This window comes from Leguminivora glycinivorella, chromosome 15 (assembly GCF_023078275.1).
Source record: "Leguminivora glycinivorella isolate SPB_JAAS2020 chromosome 15, LegGlyc_1.1, whole genome shotgun sequence".
NCBI classification, from domain to species: Eukaryota; Metazoa; Arthropoda; class Insecta; order Lepidoptera; family Tortricidae; genus Leguminivora; species Leguminivora glycinivorella.
The window spans coordinates 17,017,530-17,040,515 of NC_062985.1; the positions used below are offsets into that span (position 1 = coordinate 17,017,530).

At 34.8% G+C, this 22,986-nt stretch overlaps 1 protein-coding gene across 2 annotated transcripts in view; it reads left to right on the plus strand.

Annotated features, from left to right (window-relative positions):
- Positions 1-1,617: 1,617 nt before the first annotated feature.
- LOC125233986 overlaps positions 1,618-22,986 on the plus strand; it is a 45,233-nt gene continuing 23,864 nt past the window's right edge. Inside the window, exon 1 of one of the 2 annotated variants that reach the window (XM_048140165.1) lies at positions 1,618-1,699. The gene's annotated coding sequence lies outside the window, so the exon portion shown is untranslated. Of the gene's footprint in view, positions 1,817-22,986 lie in introns of both variants that reach the window. The other variant, XM_048140166.1, reaches the window with a different exon arrangement.

The following is a 22,986-nucleotide window of genomic DNA, read 5'->3' on the forward strand; positions in this document are numbered from 1 at the left end:
AGCTGAGTCGTTAGGCAATCATTCTATTCTTTGCGTATTTAAATGACGCTTTCGTCATCTCGACGGCGTTACTGTATCCGCAAGGCGGGTTGGTGTACACTGCGACCCCAAGGAAAGTGAAGAAAAATAGAAAGGAATCTGTTTCACGCAGTCACAGTTAAGTAAAAATATACTTTTAAAGGTTATGGTTTGATCATTTTGAAAGCATACGGTTATCTAAGATGTGAGTAAACTGTAAGATACATGAAATGCTTATAATAGAAGTATAATTATTTTGAACATCTACAAAAAGTATAATTATTTTGAATATCGACTCAACTACGAGATCCTGCATTTTTTTTCAATCGTCATAAATATGATTTATACTGATACTAAAATCAAAATAATCATAATAATTAATTTTGAATTTCTTTGTTCAAGAACAAAGATTTCAAGATTTATCAAGATCTCGAATTTCGAATGGTCGACATCTAAACAAAAATATTTCAGTTTCCATAATTTTTCGAATTGCCTATCATTGACATATCAAATTTGCTTAGTATAAGCAAAAATACTATTAAAATAATTTGCCAACAATTGGTAAATCAACCCATGCGATATCAGGAACAACAGCATCTATATTTTAATCTGCTTCTTCTTAGCGTTATCCCGGTTTATAACGACTTATGGATGTCTGAGGTTCATTTGTGGCAACTAATCCCAGTATTTGGCGTATACACTAGTTTGAACGAGAGATATATCGACTCGACTGCCATCTGAGCTTCCTACCCCGAGTGTACACTAGTCCTATTGGGATTAAATAATCCGGTCTCCTCATGAGGTTTAAGCACCTAATATTTGAATGCATAATCTATTTTTGGTTAATGAATTTAAAGTTGACTAATACGTAATTATGTGATTGCTTGTACAAGCAAAATATCATTTTGAAATATCGATTTGATTTAGACGTAATTTGAATTTATCTTCGAAACAAATTGGGCAGTTGATTTTCACATAACAGTCGTTTAGAACTAAATTGTTTTCGTTCATGTAAAAATATTAGAAGACATAAAACGTTATAAAACTTCACCTATTAAAATTACAAAAATAAAGGAAAACATAATACAATTACTTTAGAAGCTCTCCAATCGTCAAAATTAATTTTATTTGCAACACACCACGGTGAGCTCAATCAAATCTCAAAATAAATGATCTCACTACAAATGCATTCCCAGAACCCGACATATTCAATCTCGAGAGCACTTCCTATAAACGCCCAATGAAGGACGCAGTGTTAGCCGAGAGGAACACTGACGGCGTCAGTTCTTTCTTAGTTCAGTACCACGCAGCCTACTAATGCTATCAAAACAAAACTTTAACCTTTGATGCAAATACCTATCAAAATCAACTAATAAATTGCTTGAAAAGCTCTCTTAGCACAACACAACCCATTTGCATTGCACCACGAGATCCCACTGATCTCAATAGGCACACATTCAAACGAATACCCAGAACCCTTCATTCGATCTCAAGAGCATTTCCTATAAACATCCAATAAAGGACGCAGTGTACGCCGAGCGAGGAACACTGACGGCGTCAGTTCTCTGAGTTCTCTCCCAGTTCAGTACCACGCAGCCTCTCGCTTAGGCCGCCGCGTCGATCGTGCGGTCAGGAGTGCAGTGATAGTGTTTTGTTTCATATTTGATACACGAATTAAGATGTAAGTACGAATATGATACAATTTTAAAGTGGTTATTTTTTAAAAGTGGTATTTTTTGATGAAGAGAGTTTTGGGAAGGCGTGTAAAGTTTGGATTTGAAAACTATTTTAAAATAACGTACGTATTTAAAGCTGCGTGCATATATTTTTTGGAATTTGCGTAAATAAAGTTTCAATTTGCGATAGAAATAAAGCTTATTTTTATTTAGATGATTAAATAATATTTTATTATTATTGATTAAACTGTGAAGGTATGCTTAAAATTAAGTAGGTACGTATGAATTTCGAAATAAGTTATTAATTTTCATTTATTTATAATCAACATAAAATAATATAATAAACACTTAAATTAAAACTTACAATAAAACTTATAATGCGGCCAGCCTTCTGGGCACCTTACCCAGTTATTAATTGAATTATAAAATCCAAAATTTTTTATAACAAGATATTTTTTTAAATTACTGTTTGACAAGAAAGGTTGACATGAAAATATATTTCATTGACTAAAATAAAATGATTAATAACAATAATTTTTGTCTTCCTATATTTATAACCCTATTTATATTATCTTACTTGAATTTGCACACAACTCGTATTGTTTTTAAATCAATTAACACCTAAATACACTCAAAGCAACACTCAAACTTTTTATATAAGTACCGGAAATCTTTCGAATAGAAAAATTTCTGACGGAGACTCAAATAATAAAATCACGTTTTTATTTCATTTGTCTGCCGAATTGGAGGAATAAATCGGAATATCGGAAATCGGAACAAATCTCCATATATTCAATATGTATATATGTGTCGTATAAACTGACACCTACTTTCTCAAATGGGGTATGTAGAGCACATGAAACTACTCAAGCTTTTGTGCCACTTATGGCAATTAAGAGGTAGAAAGAACTCGAATTTGTGACATTGCAATGACAGGCTTGTCCATTATTGCCCACACCATAATTGATTCCACATCCAGATCCAGAGTCAACTTCTACAATACCCACGCGACGGGAAGAAAGAGGGTGGTTAAATTATTATCCTCACGCGGGCTGTAAAATATGTACATATAAATATCTACTTCACTAAAATTACAATACAATACAATACTCTGTATTGCACACCTCACATAGTTTACAAGTAATGCACAAGAAACAAAAACAAATTAAGCAGCTAATTAATTATGTATTTACTATATTATATGTTATGTTGTTATGTTATATTATTTAATTAATTATATTCTCAACGAAAATTCAACCATTATCTTAGCATTATAAAGTAAACTTGAGTGTAGAATAGGCGTGCCGTACAATCGAAGTGCCGGGTTATCGAACCCACTAAGGCTTCGCAGCACGTAAAACTCCCCACACATAATGTCAGATAATTATCTATCACGTATTCAATGAGTTATTTTAAATAAGAGTACAACCACAAACCATAATAAACCTGCACGAATATGAAGCATTTTACACCCAGTATACTGAAATTCGAATTTCAGGAAACTAAATAATTTACATTAGTGCATTGCTCCATAATTAATTGTACGAGTAATTAGTACTAGTGATTAGGGGCTACTTACTGGCACTATCATAAATTACCATACGATTGAACGTGAAATAGGTAAGGTATACGCGGGAGAAATGGGATGGAGGGTAATGACCGCGTGATTGCTATTGCAAAATAGTAATTATTATAAATCACTAGCTATATAGGCACCCACCTATTATATAGCAAAACTAATTATATACCTTATTAAATACCTATTTAAGGACCAGGGAGAGCGGAGAAGGTTTATGTAGGAAAGTGGACCATGCATATGGCTGTCACGTAGCGACACCTAGTGAGTATCTGTGTTACTAACGTGGTATGTATTTTTTTACTTTTATGATTTTATTTTTTCTAATAAATAAATAATATGTTCTAGTTAAATTAATAAAATTACATTCCTATACTTTCAGTCTATTTTATAGTTTCAGCATAAAGGTTTTGTTCATCTAGTTTATTCAGGACTTTTTGGCTAGTTACCTCTATGGTGGGGAATTTGAATAGAGAAAGAACAAATGAATGGGGAGATGGAAAATTCTGGACGTGAAGAAAAGGCGTTTTCTGATTTAATATGTACAGAAATTAATTTTATAAGATAATAATGATGTTTATGTTTAATTAAAGTGTGAAAAGTCAATAGTCCATTACAAATCGTAAATTGCCAATTTGTCTGATCACTAAGAGATTTTCGGTTAGGTGATTTTAAAAAACGTAAATCTTATTTTGACTCAAAGACAATGTAACTCCGTATACACAGATAAAGTCTAAGAAAAAAACGTACCTCAAAACCATACAGAAAAAGGTACGGTAGCCAAAATGGTAATACACCCTTAGGGGACGCTCGGCTAGATGGCGCTAATATTAATATTTGACATTTTAACACATATCAAGGTAAGTATGGGTCAAATTGTCAAAACTGAGGTTCAAAAGTTTTACTCGTAAGCTTGTGCCGAGAAAAGGCCGTCTATGCACTGTGATTACACTTTTTACTTTGACAGTAACTCTCTGTTAATACTCGATCCTTTTTGTTTTGAATGTAGAATGTAGGTGTAGATTTTAAAAGGTCGCTCTTTTTGCTCTTTGACTGTAAAAAATTGTGAGGAATAACTTACATGTAGGTAGTTTTAAATGCCATCCTTTCAACTCGCCGCCAAATAGTCCGGTTTTACCCGGGTACACCTTACGAATTCACTGCACTAGCTCGTGTTCCTAATGATCTATGGACCCCAAAGGGGTCCGTGATTTGTGTTTCTGTTCAAGCCTCGGTGATGAATTGATCGAGTGATTTGCGCAGAATTCTCTAGAACGCTTTTAATATTAAATTCGAAAAGAAAATGTATAAGCATTTCTGTGGATTGTTTTGATTTGTAATAATAATCAGAACTTCGTTATTAGAATACGTTCAATATTCAGAATATTTTAAGTAGGTAATCTACTTACAACATCAACACAGTGAAATAAAAAGGACCGTAATTCCAACTTTGCGTAGTGTATTTTGAGGACCAATGCTGATATCGCAAAATAATAACCTAACCTAACCACAATTTTTTTAAAACCCCGCGACGAAAACGAAAACGACTGCGATATAGTAGACTGATTTTCATGACACATGGCTAAGAACACTCCCGACCTACTCAGCTTCCAGACAAAAAAAAAACTAAATCCAAATCGGTTCATGCGTTCGGGAGCTACGATGCCACAGACAGACACATACGACAGGCAGACAAACAGACAGACAAACACACACACAGACAGACACGTCAAACTTAGAACACCCCGTCGTTTTTGCGTCGGGGGTTAAAAATTGTCTTTCATACATTTCGACTGATGTCGCTCATTTCTATGGAACAGCCAAATATTTTTTTCCCCTCACTAGCTCGGAAACACGTGTTTTGTCCTTTAATACCAGCGGGTAAAAACGCATTTTATCCACTAGTGGGTAAAGTAGTTTGACCTTGAATAAAGTCAGACATGCCCCTCCCGCCAAAGAAACAAAGTTCATCCTCACTTTCTCGACACGTGGCAAACCAAGAACAAACGGGCCTCCCGCTCGTTTTTGCCTAGAACGTGCAAGTTGTGGAATGAGCTACCTTCTGAGGTGTTTCCCTTGCGCTATGACATGGGGTTCTTCAAGAAGCAGGTATTTAGGGTTCTCAAAGGTCGGCAACGCATAAGTGGCTCCCATGATGTTCCTTATGTCCATGGGCGGCGATGACTGCTTACCATCAGGCGGCTCGTCTGCTCGTTTGCTGCCTATTTCATAAAAAAAAATTAACTACTTTAAAATTGATAAAAGTAATAAAGATGATTTACCACCTATGGAACTAATGGAAGCAGTGATAAACGCATTTTTTGCGTTGCAGTTTCCTCGCTATAGTGAGGGGAAAAGTTTTGTGTTACACTCGGGTGCAAATGTATTTTACTTCTCATGTGTTAAAAAACTCGCAAGTTCAGGATTCTATTCTCGAACCACTCGCTTCGCTTGTGGTTCAAATATAGAATCCTTTCACTTGCTCGTTTTTTAATTCCACACTCGGCGTTAAAATACAACTTTGCCCCCTTGTATAACAAATAACTATTTCCGATTTCAGCATTGGTTCCTTAATAACAGTTGTTCATTATGATCTCAAAATTCACTATGTAAAGTTTGAACAGTCCTTTTTATTTCAACCTGTAAGGAGTAGTATCCTACTTACACGATATTATTATTATTGTGTTAATGTTATGTTATCATTTATTTCAGGCAACTTTAGTCCATAGGTACACATATTCACAAATAAAGAAAATTACAACGAAAACTTAGGTATATCAAATTACATTAACTTAAATCAAGGATAGACATTTAAATCAATTTCACTGTGCAATGATTCATCAAATAATTCGATAACTCAATAATTCTTATAATTTAAAATAAAAATTTATAATATCCAATAATAATAATTTATAAAACATTAAAATTTGCTAGCATGCGCAGTCAAATTCTATTCAAATGTCAGAAGCTTTTTAAGTACCTAACACTTTCGAAACCGGGCTCTACGCGGCGCTACGACATTTTCGCTACATACGGGGAAACCCATGTAATCGGCTACGCTTCTACGAGTGGTGTGCCCGACAGTCGGGTTCTTGGTAGCGAAAGTGTTAAATGTTTACTCCATTTTCAATTTCTTCTTCCCTTATATGTAAAAAATAGTAAAGATATTCATGTATATGTTTGTTAAGCTAAAATGAACCACGTATTGTGATTTTTTTTTATTTTATTAATTTTTTCTACTCCCGTACTGTTATTCGTGAGTTACAAGGTCGTGCATAGAACTTAAAAACCCTACATAAAAGATGTCAGGACAAGTCTATCTAGTCTATACCCTGAAAACATTTAGTAGAAGTAGCACGATATAGCTGTTACAGTTCAGTAAATACATTGCTACCAACTTAACAAACCAATTCGCAGAGTCGAGACTCCTTCGTTTTCTGCTGCGTTCATTGGCGACGCGTCGAATCGCATTCAAATGTATGAGAACTCGATTCAACTCGGCTCGATTCGTCTTAGTGGCCAGGCTTCAAAGAACCATACCATAGACAGTTTTATTTTCATGTTTGCACTCAAACTGCATATTCAAAATGGTAGGCGGTCCACTAGATAACTAAGATGACTGAAAGTAGGTATTTGTTGATTTATAATTTTCTTTCAAAATAAGTGCTTGGTCGTAGAAAAAGTATTGTATGCAACGGTGTTTAACTGAGTCAAAAAATGCTCGTGGCGTCTTTATTAACAATTTTCGGCTTCGCCTCAAATTGTTACCCACGCCACTCACCTTTTTTGACCTCTTTTAACCACCAGTTGCATAAAATACTATTATTATCTCTTTAAAATTTTAAATGCTATTGATGACAAATTCCACGATCTAAACAATTTTTTTTTTTAAACTTACAACGACAAATTGAATACTAAAGCCAGGTTTTCCGGGCGGAAAATTCACGTTTCAAGGAGATTTTTTTAATGACCTAGACTTTTTTGAAAGCCTAATGCAACGCAAAAAACTAAATTTGCATAGAATGAAATACTTTACTCCCCGAGTTTTCCTGAAATAACATTTTGAAAAAATGTAAAATAGGTGTTTCATAATGTACGTTCTTCAACGAAAAAGTTAATTTTGCTGAGTACATGTATAATTTAGAAAAAAAGTATACTTTCTGCGGCATATAGTTTAGATTCATATTTTAGCATGAAGGCATTGTTTTTGCGTAGCTATGTCTTTTGTCTCATAGAATAAAAAGTGTCCAGTCTAGCTTTCTCTAATTTAATTAAAATGAAATTTCTAATTTAAATTACTCGTAAACACCTAACAATCTGCATTATAAAGCCGACATTTAGGCTTTGTGTTTCCATGTCACAGTACAAAGCTTTGTAAGATATTTGGTCTACTGAAAGCGACAATGCAATCGTACACGGCCTAGTCGGGTCACTCTGAATACTGGAAACTGTGTTTTCTCCACCATTCCGTTACGTGATGTGACTAGTGATGTGGCGATGAGGATGTCCTGGTCTCTAAAAAATCCTGACGAATTTTCTCTAGAACGTTCCCTCTAACGAGCAAAAACAAGTTCACTATTTTTTAAGTTTAAATGTCAGTAAATTTATTTTCTTTCCTTTAATTTATTTATCCTACCAACTGCGCCATGTCATGATATATCGTCACTACTTTGAAAAAATCTCATATCTTCTTGTGTCAATTTAAAGACAAATTTAATGTGGTAACTATGTATGGGCTGCATATGGAGTTACTGCGTTTTAACTTTGAGTAGGAAAGTGAGATACGAGATTTTTTCAAAGTACTGACGATATATAGAAACGACCAGCATAAAGTACTTTCTCCATTGATAGATTAGCCTACCCACATTTTTGTGATAATCAATTTATCCATGCTTCAAATAACCTGTTTCGAGAATTCTGAACATACACAGCCGGTCTTCCATCAATGATTATTGTTGATTATGACCATGAAAATTAAAAAGTATTTGCGTTCAAGTTTCTAGAGCACTTCTGATACCCATTTGTCTTATGTCATTTTCCAAACTCCGTATAGACAGCTACAGTCTAAGAAAAAAACGTACCTCAGAACCATATAAGAAAAAGGTACGGTGGCAATGATGGCGTTACACCTTTGGGGGGCGCTCGGCTAGATGGCGCTAATATTAATATATGACATTTTAAGACATATCAAGCTAAGAATATGGTCCAAATTGTCAAAATTGATGTTTAAAAGTTTTAAGCTTGTGTCGAGAGATGGCAGTCAATGCACTGTTATTACACATTTTACTTTAACAGTAACTCTCTATAATACTCGATCCTCTTTGCTTTTACTAAGCGATTAAACATAACGTATTGCGTCAAAAAGGTTTCAGCTCCCAGAGAACGTTTCCGGATTTTTTCCGAGATTTTAGCGATCGTTCTTTAGCGATCGGAAGAGATCGCTCTTTAACGATAAGGCCGCCTGTTGTTTACCTCTGTAATACAATTTATTGTAATGTGTGTGTTCCTATGTACATTTCCGAGGTTGTACAATAAAGTGGATTTATATTGTATTGTATTGTTTCTGATAAATTTCAGTTCCCGGGAAATTTTCGGAAACGGCACATCGCATCACGTTACCCGGATTTGAAGCGGTTTCTCGGCATCTGCCGTAAATTCAGAGGAGTCTGCTTCAATTTCCGTCCTCTATAATCCATAGCCAATTTTCATAAATTCATACTACAATTAATTATGAATATTATGGCACATCCTTACACAGATCGACTGAGCCCTAAATAATATGGTAAGTTAAAAAGGGTGTTCTGGGTACTCAGACAACGATAGTTACATCAATACTAATATTATAAATGGGAAAGTGTGTGCGTGTCTCTTTGTTTGTCCGTCCTTCACGGCAAAACGGAGCGACGAAATGACGTGGTTTTTTAAGTGGAGATAGTTGAAGGGATGGAGAGTGAGATAGGCTACAATTTGTCTCTTTCTAACGCGAGCGAAGCCGCGGACAAAAGCTAGTATAATTATATTTACTGAAAATTCTCATGAGTTAGATATATCTGTGCTTATCATACAAATAAACGCCCTTACCGGGATTCGAACTCGGGACCATTCTGCTAAGAAGAATCACTATCCACTAAGCCTGACTAATTGTCATAGTCACGACATGACATCACTTTTCGTCCATGTTCGAACTTATCTTGAGTTCTGCGACCAAATCTTCTTAATGATGTACTAATTTAAGTTTGAATTTCTAGTGTGAGATACTTCAGTGCGAAAATACTTTTTCTTAGGAGGTAGGGCATAGCGAATGATATTCCGCTTTGTATGGTAGGATATCATCTCGTTAGAATCCAGACCAGAGCCCAAATGGGGAAGTACCTCCGCCTTAGAGAAGACCGCAGCCAAATAGCACTAGACCCTAGTCATAGTGTTGTGTTCTTGTTCTTATTTATTATTCATTTTTAAATACCTTACTTATTCATTTTTAAATACCTATCCAAGAATATATCACACGTTGGGGTTGGAATAAAAAAAAATATCAGCCCCCACTTTTCCTGTAGGGGGGTACCCTAATAAATCATTTTTTTCCATTTTTTATTTTTGCACTTTGTTGGCGTGATTGATGTACATATTGGTACCAAATTTCAGCTTTCTAGTGCTAACGGTTACTGAGATTATCCGCGGACGGACGGACGGACAGACAGACATGGCGAAACTATAAGGGTTCCTAGTTGACTAGTTGATTTGTACACTCCTAAAAAAGGAGTGTACAAGTTTCTAATGGGTTTGCAACGCCGTATGCTTGTTTTCCAACGACGTAGTATAAATTTTTTTTTTTTTACTTTACCTTCTAGAATCTGACATAAATTCCTTGTTTTCTGTACTGGGTGGCTAGCCGAATGGCACAATCGCTCACGAAACGCTCACGAAACGAAGCGCTAGTAGATATCTATCTCTATCGCGCTTGCGTATTGGCGCGACAGAGCCAGCGGCGTATCGCTTTCGTTTGGCGTCGGAGAAATGCCATTCGGCTACGGGGCCAGATAACTACTAAGAACATTACATACTAAACTTATGGCCTAAAATGATCGATAGACACAGTGGGTCATATTAATCATTAATGACAATCGACAACACTTCTCAGAACTAAAGATAATCGGTGGCCTATTTCTGCCCGACATAATCAATATTGCATTTACAAACTTGTCAACGGGACATAGGACGAGTTAAGGGTTAAGGACACAATTCTTTTTCCTTTAGGAGCGATTATTTCCGAAAATATTAATATTATCAAAACATGATTATAGTAAACCCTTATTCATTTTTAAATACCTATCCAACAATATATCACACGTTGAGGTTGGAATGAAAAAAAAATCAGTCCCCACTTTACATGTAAGGGGGGTATTAACAAAACATTTTTTTTACTTTTTATTTTACCACTTTGTTGGCGTGATTAATATACATATTGGTAACAAATTTCAGCTATCTAGTGCTAACGGTCACTGAGATTATCCGCGGACAGACGGACGGACAGACAGACATGGCGAAACATTAAGGGCTAATAGTTGACTACGGAACCCTAAAAAAAGATAAATTCTAGCACCGCGTCGTATTATTTACTACTGACATTGACTTTAGCTGCAGACATCACCATTTTTCACAAATATCAGCTTGCATCAGCTGCCTTTAAATCACGACATTCCCGCTTCTGCGAGGAATTTCATAAATATCAATATTTATGATCTGTCAAGTCACTGTCCATAGATTTATTCTGAAGGATACAGAGCCTTTAAAATGAGTTTTTACGTTTTAGTATATATTATATTGCTGTTTCTATTTTTATTCTATTACAAATCGTTTTGAGCAAAGTGTCATGGTACCTACTTCAAAGAATTAGTACGACAAAATATATAGTAATCATAAACTAGATCATTCCTTTGCTAATACGCGAACAAGTAACGTGCAGTGCAAGTCAATCAGTGCTAACTTGTTATACTTACCTGCGTATTTTTATATGAAATAAATTTTCCCACCCTCCCACCCCAAAAATAAATATTCAAATAAATATAACAACCCATTACAAAAATTACAAATTTCCGCAAAGTAACGCCTAATTCCATCGATTATTTGAAAATATACACCGTGTTTCACTTAACACTAAAAACCTGAAAACAGTTTGTTCAGAATCGAGAGTAGAATCGATTGAGCTATATCTTGATGGGGGTAACATTTTTATTTAAATTAGTATTATTAGTTATTTTTTACGTGCCCATTCTATTGTACTCGTAATACAACATTGTGTATATCGCATTGCTAGAGGTTGTTTACCTTTTTTCAGTATTTAGGGGTATTAATACTGGCCGGTTACTTGGACGATTATTTTTTCCGCTACTAGTTTGACGTTGTTTGTCAGTTTAATCTTAATGTTTATCATAAGTCATAACAAATTGAACTCGTACCTAATTACAACCTTGTCATTTTGAATATTGAGTTTATTTGCTTACTGCGATTACCTGTCCAATTTGAAGTTTACTGTGACAAAGCTTTAAAGTGTTTTACAGTGACATCTTAGCTGTCTATTTGTAAACCTTATGTCGTTGCAGTAACGTACACAAATAAATAGTCTTATGGTTTATGATGGTAGTTAGCAATTATTTTATTAAGTGTAGAGCTAAAAGTCAAGTAGAGCTGTACAGAAAATTAAAAATTCAATTAAAAATAAAGTAACGATCAGATTAAAAGATGAATACTTTAGATGAGTTAAAAAAAAATTAAAAATCTGTTGGGGTGTCTGAGGTTTTGAGTGATACCGGAAACACCGTGTATAGTACTACTTCACGGCACTTATACTTTGGTAGTCTTTTTGAATTCTTTCTTTCCCGTACTTACCGTTCACCCATCTGAACTCGTTGAGTACTTATACGGCCAAGATATAAAAAGTAAATTCAAGAAACAAAACTTTTGACATCGTAATTTTGCTTGGGCTAATTAGTTGCCTAACATATCCAAAGTTCCCCCCGCCTTACCCCTAAAGTTTTGAGGGTCCCGTTTTTCAAGTTTTACATACATACATACAATACAATCACGTCTGTTTTCCAGAGGGGTAGGCAGAGATCACGGATTTCCATTTACTACGATCCTGACAAATCACTTTCGCTTCACACACTTTCATAACGTTTCTCCTACACGCTCGTCGGTTTCGAGTACTTCTGACCTGGCCTTTTTGCAATATTTCCCCGATTTGAACAAGAAAAGTTCGCTAGGTCTTCCACTTCCAACTGACCCTTCCACTCTTTTTCATATACTTTCTTCGTTACTCTCCTCTCATCCATCCTCTCTACATGCCCGAACCATCTTAATATACCCATCTCAATCTTTGTCACCACATCTACATCCACTCCACACTTCTCTCTTATCACGCTATTTCTTATCCTATCACTCAAGTTTTTCAAGTTTTATACGGACTAATTTAATCTCAGGTGGGTGGAGCCGGAGGCTTAGCTAACCAAATACAAATAATTTGAACGCTTACAACGGCGTCATCAATAATGCGTAGGCTATGAAAGATACTAACAATATTATTCTTGTACGACATTAATTTATTATATTAGGTATTAGACGTTTATAATTTAAAAATATAACTTCAGCTATCTTAAGAATTCTTTTAAGTTGTTATTACCTTTTCCATTGCTTGTTGTCCGCCTTTTCTCTGAAGTTTATTTTTAGATTTCTACTTAACGTAGTCGGAAATAATATTCTTATTTTTATTTCTAAATGGTTAGTAGAAAATTGTAAGTCTTCAAACTTTTGTAAGTATTGTTTACTTAACGAAATTTCCACACTTCAAAAACTTTATGAAAAAAACATTTACAAAATTGTATAAATACCTGGATATTTTTATGAGAAAATTCACAGAGTAATTTTCCTTATAATATCTTCCAGATTATGGATTATTGTTCAAAGTTCTTAACTTGTGATGACTATGTTTATTTCTTTTCCCCTCACTAGCTCGGAAACACGTGTTTTGTCCTTTAATACCAGCGGGTAAAAACGCATTTTATCCACTAGTGGGTAAAGTAATTTGACCTTGAATAAAGTCAAATTAACTGCTTTAAAATTTATAAAAGTAAATGAATCTAGTAAAACAGATGATTTACCACCTGTGGAACTACTGGAAGCAGTGATAAACGCATTTTTTGCGTTGTAGTTTCCTCGCTATAGTGAGGGGAAAAGTTTTGTGTTACACTCGGGTGCAAATGTATTTTACTTCTCGTGTGTTAAAAAACTCGCCAGTTCAGGATTCTATTCTCGAACCACTCGCTTCGCTCGTGGTTCAACTATAGAATCCTTTCACTTGCTCGTTTTTCAATTCCACACTCGGCGTTAAAATACAACTTTGCCCCCTTGTATAACAAATAACTATTTGACATCTGTGGCATAAAGTGTACTTGTCGGCAGTAGAAATTGTTTTTTTTTAAGAAGTGTTATCATCATCCTCATCATCCTCCTTACGTTATTCCGGCATTTGCCACGGCTCATGGGAGCCTGGGGTCCACTGTGACATCTAATCCCAAGATTTGGCGTAGGCACTAGTTTTTACGAAAGCGACTGCCATCTAACCTTCCAACCCAAAGGGTAACTAGGCCTTATTGGAATTAGTCCGGTTTCCTCACGATGTTTTCCTTCACCGAAAAACGACTGGCAAAATATCAAATGACATTTCGCACTTAAGTTTCGAATAACTCATTGCTACGAGCCGGGCTTCGAACCCGCGACCTCTGGATCGTAAGTCGCATGCTCTTACCGTTAGGCCACCAGCGCTTCCACCCCCCAAACAGCACCCAAAGGGTAACTAGGCTTTATTGGAATTAGTCCGGTTTCCTCACGATGAACCTTCACCGAAGTGCTATACTAACTCAAATGTTCTAACTTGGTCTACGAGTCTGCTTGTTGCCGAGGCCTCTGCGTTGGTGATAAGTCCCTTTTGGTTTACACTGTTTTATTGAATTCAGGTTTTAGATATGTTCCTTAAGGTTTTAGATGACACTGATGTTTTAATTTGAAATTTGACATTTAATCATTTTGACTCACATGACAGGCCAGTAGAGTTAGCAAAGTTAGTTTATGTAATAAAGCAGGTTGAATACTAAACATACATAATAATTATTATATTTATTAAGTGTAATTAAAATAAAAAATAAAAGTAGGTAGGTAAGAAAATTTATAATAATTTGAAAAATAATACTATTAAGGGAGTTTAAACAATCCATAACACATAAACACAATACATAAACTAGACTAACGGCCGATTGCACCAAACCGTCTGTCACCGTCAAAGCATTCGTTAAATTTTATTGTATGGGTAGTTCCATATGATAGATCTCTGCTGCGTGACGATGATGTGTCTGTCAAATGTGGTTCATGCAACTGGCCCTAAGTCTCACAGTCAGCAAGGGAGACTTGTGTGTTGGTTCTTAGATAACAATACATGACGAGAACAAAAATATACGTGCTTGAATATCTTTCCTAAAATTTTGAAACGGGGCCGGACGAAGACGTGTGCTCTGGTATTAGAATTGACAAATTCCAAAAGATCTGAATTTTTCGCATCGAAGCATTATTCTGTAAACACAACTACTATGATATCGATTGGCAATATCGGCTATTAGTATGACGCGAGGTAAGGTGCATTAGAGTCATTCTGAATGACAGAAATGCTCTGATAATTCCGAAAGGGGAATCTTGATATGATGGAAATAATGGTGATTTTTATGCGACTTTCGTAATTACCCTAATGCACCTTACCTACACGAGGTCACGGGAATTAGTTATCAATATTTCACGGGAATTAGTTGAGAATTGCAACCTGTCGAGGAGAACAGTCGGACAAACAAAAGAAAATCGCGGGTTGAACCGTTCGTAGGTATCTCCTGTCGCTCGATTCTATTAATGAGATGCTCTTTGTTACGCATAAAATAAAATAAAAAAACAATGTGGTGTTTTAAAATAATCATCTGGCACCTTAATGGAATAACTTCCATTGCAAATAAGTCTAACTTCCATTACCAATAAGTCTTACGATTGAAAAGCATTAGTCCTCAAGTTAAAAAAAAAAATATATCGACGACCAGTTTTAATGGAAGCTCGAAAATAAATCAAGCTTTCGTTATTGTCAGTATTTATTTGCATATTTTTGATATTAAATTCGCATTCGTTATTTTTGAATATAAATTACGGTACAAAACCAACGCATTCGTATCAATCATATATTGATGATGGACGGTGATTCCAAAAGTTATTTGAACTCGTTTTAATTGTCATTGGTCGAAAAATCATTTGTATACGAGTATTTATATTTTTATAGTACGGTGACATCTCTGTACGAACCACACTTACCTAATAAATTATAAAAATCATTCGAAATAAAAACAATAATGAGCTCATAAACTTAAGTAAAACTGAAAGGTCAATCAGCGACAAGAGTAACATGAGTCACGATTTTATGGCATGTTCCATTTTTTCACGATGCAAGTTCGAGTGATAATTTATCTCTAAATAACTTTCCCGATATATGCATATGTCTTTTAATTTGCAGCTTTAGTTCAAATAAACACTCAATGAAGTAGTGACTCACGTTACTTTTACGTGGATTCACCCGAAATACGTTTTGAACACTACTTTTCCCGGTGGAGAAGTTCTTAACCCGCCACTACTCAGTTTATAGAAATTGACACATCGATCGTCCCCCTTTGTGGGGCTAGCACATGATATTGCTGCGAGATTATGTCACGGCAAAAAAAGAATTCATTAATCATGTCCTAGCCACGCTGTTCATTCTAAAGTAAAATCCATAAACCTACGGACCAAATTGACAAGTAAGTGTGAAGAAATGTTGTCACAGTTTGGTCAGTGTCGTTCTCATCGATATTAGAATTATTATTACAACGTAGGTTTAGGGTGCACCCAGACGGGACAATCAAATTGGCAATTTGATCGGCTATCAATATACCAACGTTTTCAGTGATTTCGACAGATCAAAAGGTATATAATATATATATTTATTTTATCTATTGCCAAAGCGTGACGGATACTTTATCCACTGATATGTGATAAAATTGGAAGCATATACAATACACCATATTAGAAGCATATATGTACAACATATAATTAAGACTAGTTAAGTTGTCGTCGGACTGGGTATTTTATTTTTTTACCTACAGGCTCGGAAACCTTTTCATGCTTTAAAACTCGTGGGTAAAAACGCATGTTATCCATCCACTACCTCGAAAATCGAACAAACCATAATTTGTACCTCTTATTTGAAACTAATATACTTACTTATTCTTGATTTAAACTAGTCTGTTATGTGACTTCGTATGTGTATTACAACTTATCGATATATTGTTATCAACATATACCCTTCACTATTTTTATTTTGCTGTTCCTGGTAACACTTTACCTGTCAGTCATTTGTCAATTTAGTCCGTACGATTGTGGATTTTACTTTAGCGTTAGCTTAATTCTCAAAGCCACTTTTTTATTCCCTTTACCTGCGTATTTATTAGCCAATGAAAGCCTAACGCTGAATAGCCTTTTCATTAACTTTTATAAAGCTCCCATTCCATGTCGAAATGATTGGGCTCGCGTTTCGGAGCGAGTCCCATAGATCCTATTCACTGATTTACCAGATCATCACTGAGTCTGCGTGTTAATTAAACGTATTTTTCTTTGGCATTTTCAATTCATGATCAATGAAGTTAATTTGTGACCGGGTTTGATTAGAGTATCAATACCCAGAAGGCTCAAATTGAGGTATTTTAAGGGAACGTCAAAAGTGTATAAATCTCTCGCTCGGAGACTAATTAAGGAATTTGTATTCGGTTCCTGCACGACTGGTGCGGCCTCATTTTTGCAGGTTTCTGTGATATCTTATTTTCTCTAAAGCGGTCCCCTGCTGAGCTAGCAATTATGAATTAAAAAAAATACATTTTGTAATGTTTTAAACCGGAAATATTATTAAGATGAAGAGATTGAAGCTGTGAAGTTTACAAGTTAAGTTTTGCAAAACTTTTGCAATTTAAGTTAATGTGCCATTTTCAAACCGAAGCTATCTTCCAGCTTAAACGTATTTTTTCAATGGATAAAAAATAAACAAAGTTTTACTATCTGAAAAAATCTTGATAAATTATGTAAAGTAGACATTTTCATTAAAAGTAACTACTTCATTTCAATGTCTTACCGTGTTTACAGTGAGGTTGAAATTTAATGTAAACCATGTACCCTACATTGTTAAAATACCTATCATTGCGTACTCATGTAGTGATGACCAGTTTATAACAATTATAACTCTACAACACCATTTTCTCCAGTGAGTGTCGTAGAAGTTGACTATGAAACATGGGTTCAATATTATAAAGATTTAGCCTACTGGGAAACTTATGCTCTGCAGACTCCCTTTGGCAATATAGGCAAGTTTATGTGCGAGAATGTAAAAAACCGGCCAAGTGCGAGTTCTACTCGCGTTGTAAGGGTTCCGTACACTATAAGAAGGGATTAAGCGCCTCACAAAACGAAACAGAAATGAGTTTATATGTAACTAGCTTTTGCCCGCGGCTTCGCTCGCGTTAGAAAGAGACAAAAAGTAGCCTATGTCACTCTCCATCCCTTCAAGTATCTCCACTGAAAAAATCACGACAATTTGTCGCTCCGTTTTGCCGTGAAAGACGGACAAACAAACAGACACACACACTTTGCCATTTATAATATTAGTATGGATATTCAAACGCGCTCAAACAATTTCAAGAGATTTGGTAACTTCTTGCAGCGTCAGTGAGTGAAATTCGTAATTTGAGTTTTTTTCGTTTAAGTCCGACTTACGCTTTACTGTAGATTTCTAATAGGTTTTCCTGTAATCTATGGATTGAAAACTATCTCGTGTATTTTTTTGAAAATTTTACGTACAGTACTTTCGGAGATAAGGGGGGGGGGGGTCATCATTTGTCTATTTTCGTAAATAACTTGAAAATTACCTTACTGAAAATTATTAAAAAATTTTTTTTAAATACCTATGAAAACTTCTTTCATTTGATATGTAACACAATTATAGTTCTAGAAACTTTGATTTTTAATTTTCACTTTTACCCCCCAAAAGTGGCCCTTATAATTAAATTTTCTTAATTTAAATTACATGTTCGTCTTTGGGTCACAGGTTTACATATGCGTGCCAAATTTCAAGTTAATCGGTTTAGTAGTTTCGGAGAAAATTGGCTGTGACGACGGACATACAGACACACGAGTGATCCTATAAAGGTTCCGTTTTTCCTTTTTGAGGTACGGAACCCTAAGAACCAAAATAAGTCATTTATTTCATTCACTAAAAGGAGTCAGTCATTTCGTTCCTTCACTGAAATGTACATTCATGCCTCCATTTTACTATTTTTATTGATTATTTTATGAGATATTTCATTCAAAACAAGCTTCAAATAATTTTTGCACGAAGGAAACGTTTTTTTATAAATATGACAATGCAAATGTGTTTAAATGGCGCATAATTTATTAGGCATTGTTCACCGCTTTTCTTATTTCACTTCAATTCAAGAAATTTCATTTACATAACATTAAATATTTTTTATGAAAATGAAAAAGAATTATAGGTACAAGGTGTATTTTTGATATTACCTCATAATTAAAGATTTATTAGTATAAGCCCTACGGAGCATATTTTCATATGATTTGATTAAAAAATAGATACTACTTTTATTTTTTCATTCAAGAAGTCAAATACTTACGTGCACGCAATACATTGCGGCCCAATATTTAAAAAAAATACCTAGGCTCTGGCAGAACAGTTAGGACCAAACTTTATAATAAGTTGTTGTATGGGTTCTTAGCACTAAAATCTTGGTCTGGTAAAAGTTTGAGGTAATATCAAAAATACGCCCTGTATTGTATAGGTTGCTTTTTTTAATAAGCTTAACGACGAGTCGAATTTATGGGAAATAAAGAGATACGGTGTGTAAAACAAATTCAATTTATTTTTATGATTATTTTAACAAGGATATGAAATACTTTTTCCATATTCTGTAATGTTTATTCTGGCTGACAGAAATGAATGGTGAAAATATGTTTACGTAAAAAGGCATATTTTGATCGCATTTTAAATGTTTTAAAGATATTTCTGAGATTTTAAAATATTCGTTATTTCGATAAATAAAGGTGAATAATATAAAAAAAAAATCCTTGAAAATTCGAAGAACTAATTGACAGTTCTTACGTCAAGTCACGTCGTTGAACAAACATAAAGTTGCAATACATTGCTGCTGAATGATTTTGTATGAAAAAATAAAAGAAGTATTTTTTATTGAACTCATATGAAAATATTTAAAAAAAATGTAGAGTAACGAATTCTACAAATTCGAGTAATCATTGTAAAGGCTATGACGACATTTTCAGCAGTCATTTGTTTTTTGTTCCCTTTTTGATCAAACATTCTCGATCGAATGGTACTTAATTTGCAATTCTTATGAAAGGATTTTTCTGAGGGTAATTTTATTTTTATTCTTTTCTTATAATATACTACAAAGACTATCTCTAAAGTGGGCTCGAAAGGCCCAAACTTTTGCCTTTTTCTTTACTTGAAGAAACTAGACCTTTATTTTCATTAGTTTACAAATTCAATTTTCTTTCTTACTCCATGAACGTTTACAATACAGGCTGCATTATTTAGGAACGATGTAGTGTGCTCTAAGTTTGTTTCCCAACCAATAGGCTAGTTTCCTACTAGTCAAATCAGCTTCTTTTTAAGAACTGTCAAAACGATTTGCTAATATGGAATTACTATGAAATACTGAGGAGTGACGTCACGGTCAATTCAATTACTTTATATCTTTCTCTTTGACTTATTAAATATAAATTATGTTTAAACATAACTAGTGTAAATATTTTTCTTCTAATTATGTGATGCTTTATTTCGTGCACTGCATAAAATATTTTATTTTAAGTATAGGAAACTTAACTAGCCTATTGTGTAAAAAGAGAGAGAGACATTTTTGACTGAATGTAGAAAAATAGTCACTTCTACAGTTAGCACATGATTGGCGCGATATCAATACGATTAGAATAAGACGTGATCTATACCTATCTCGCAGTGACATACTCATGTGCTAAGGGTGCTGTATTTAAAACAGAATTTTAAACCTTTAAAAAGAGTAGGAACTTCCATCAACCTAAAATGCACATGTGACATTAATAAATAAAAATAAAACTAGTGAGATTACTATAAGCCGTCTACTTCAGCGTCCGCAAACATACCCGACGTCCTACAGCCAATAAAACCAACTTCCCAGCACAACGTACACCTACATAACTGCCATTTACAAACTGCTAGAAATGACATCTCAACTCCAATATCATATCGACAAGCTACCTATAAACTATTACGTAGTTTCTTGTGTAGCGAACTAGCTTTGAAATGGCCTCACAAAATCAGTGAGTTGGCGTCAGAAGATGGATAACCTCATCCATCGATACCGGCTCGAGTTCGGAACGCTATTCGGCTCAAGTCTCGTGGAAACAACCGTGTCTTTAGGCCTATTCTTTTTTAATAATTTGGTATAGTTTCCAGCTTTTAAAATACCATGAAAAGCTTAGATACTGATGATGATGAAATTCTTTCTAAATATCTAAACACCAGCAGACATCGAAACACATTTTTTTTCTGTACCACTGATAGGATCCACTGCTGGACACAACTGCTAGAAAGACCTCCCCTGACACCTCTCTGTCCCGCCATTTAAGGTCATGCCTAAAACACACATCCGCCACAAAATGTGCATAATAATATCTAGGTCACCCCGCAATATTCGTTTTGAAGACCAAATCCATCCTGTGCCACTCAGTCACAGCATTTGGCTAGTATAGCCTAGTGTCCTGCAAGCATTTAATAAATGCCCTGCATAGTCCCGTTCTTGTGAAAATTTCCAACCCCTTCTTAAACTTGGGGAATTTTCCCGCAAACAGCATATCACTAGTGCGACTTGTTTTAGCTTGTCCTTGCTTCGCTGTCTTACTGAAGATCATGACAGACCAGTTTCAGTCCCTTGCAACTTCTAAGGCATCAAAGTCCTTGACGGAAAACGATTGTCTGTTCAATTTGTGAAATTCAGAATTGGCTTCTAAGTCATAAACTGATTACTTTAGTCGCTGGAATTGCAATATCCAAGATGATATCGTGATACAGTTAATATCCTGAATGTAAACTCGGTACTTAATTTAGTTAAGGACGAGATAATATTGTGCAATTGTACATTTTATGCAAATATACTGTAAAACTTGTAGGTATGAAAAAATATGACAGGTGTTTATATTTACAGGTACGATTAACATCAGTTGTTGACGATTCGGGTTTTATATCTATCTTGCTCGCACTTATGCGATTCCGATAAGAGCCGAAGCTGAAGGGTAAAACCCGAATCGTTTACTGATTTTATTCGCACTGTACCAAGTTCACAACTTCTGACATTATAAATTGATTATACGCAATCCCTTTCCTTCGTTTTTGTATTTCATGAAAATCATGAGTAACTATCGCGCTATACGGAGACAATTCTAGTTCTTATAATAATATCAGCTGAATGTATAATTTATCCACGTTTTGGTCACTTGACCGCAGCACTATTCACAATGCTTGAAATCGACGGAATATTTAAAAATTAATGTAACACGATTTCAAATTACACAACTTAATAACCTACTTTAAGGTTGTTAATTTAAATTACTATTCGTGTTATTACGACAATTTTAATTATTATAATTACTGAAATAATAACATTATTTGTAAGTATTACTACTTAACTGTTCGTATATCAACTGCAACGTCGTTACTGTTGAGTCATCAACGTTTCCGTCGCTGTATGTGTCAATTCCCTCGATAAAAATGAGTGACATTTGCCACCGTATTTTCTGTGGTATTTTGCCGCAATGATGAGCTTTAATATCGAAGAAAATCTACGAATACATCTGCGCTTCGGTAAACAACATCCGCTTCGAAACAGTAAAAAATGCATTTCGTAATATTGTCTTCGGTTACCGCGATAGTTACTCATGAAATAAACTATGGAAATTGATTAAATCGCGTATAATGAATTTAAAATTCATCCCAACGTTTCGAACACTTTACAGCGTTCGTGGTCAACCGGGTGACTAAGGAAAAATTACAATATGCAAAAGCTACCCACATACAAGAAATATTAACGAACCATGACCATAAATAATATTTTTAAGGCAGGTTCACACACTATAAATAAAGCTAGTTATACAATATTCAAAAAAATGACCATTACTATGTTAAAAAACAATTAATCAATTAATCTACACAAAATTGACAAAAACAAACTGCAAATGTCCAACACCATACAACACAAAATAAATGCTTCACAGCCTTCGTCGTGCTTGTTCCATTATCAGATGTACTACTGGATCCCAAGCCGAAACGTCGGGATGAATTATTGTAAATCGGTAAATCCTACATTTTACAGACACATAAATAACACATTAAATATTTATAACAACTAAACAAACTAAACATAAACAAAAACCTTCATCCTACATAATTTCGGCATAATCTACCCCACACGATGTCATATCTAATTCACGTTTACGCATGAACCAATTTGAAACACTTCAAATATTAAGTATACGTCTTAGCGTAGTAATCTAAGT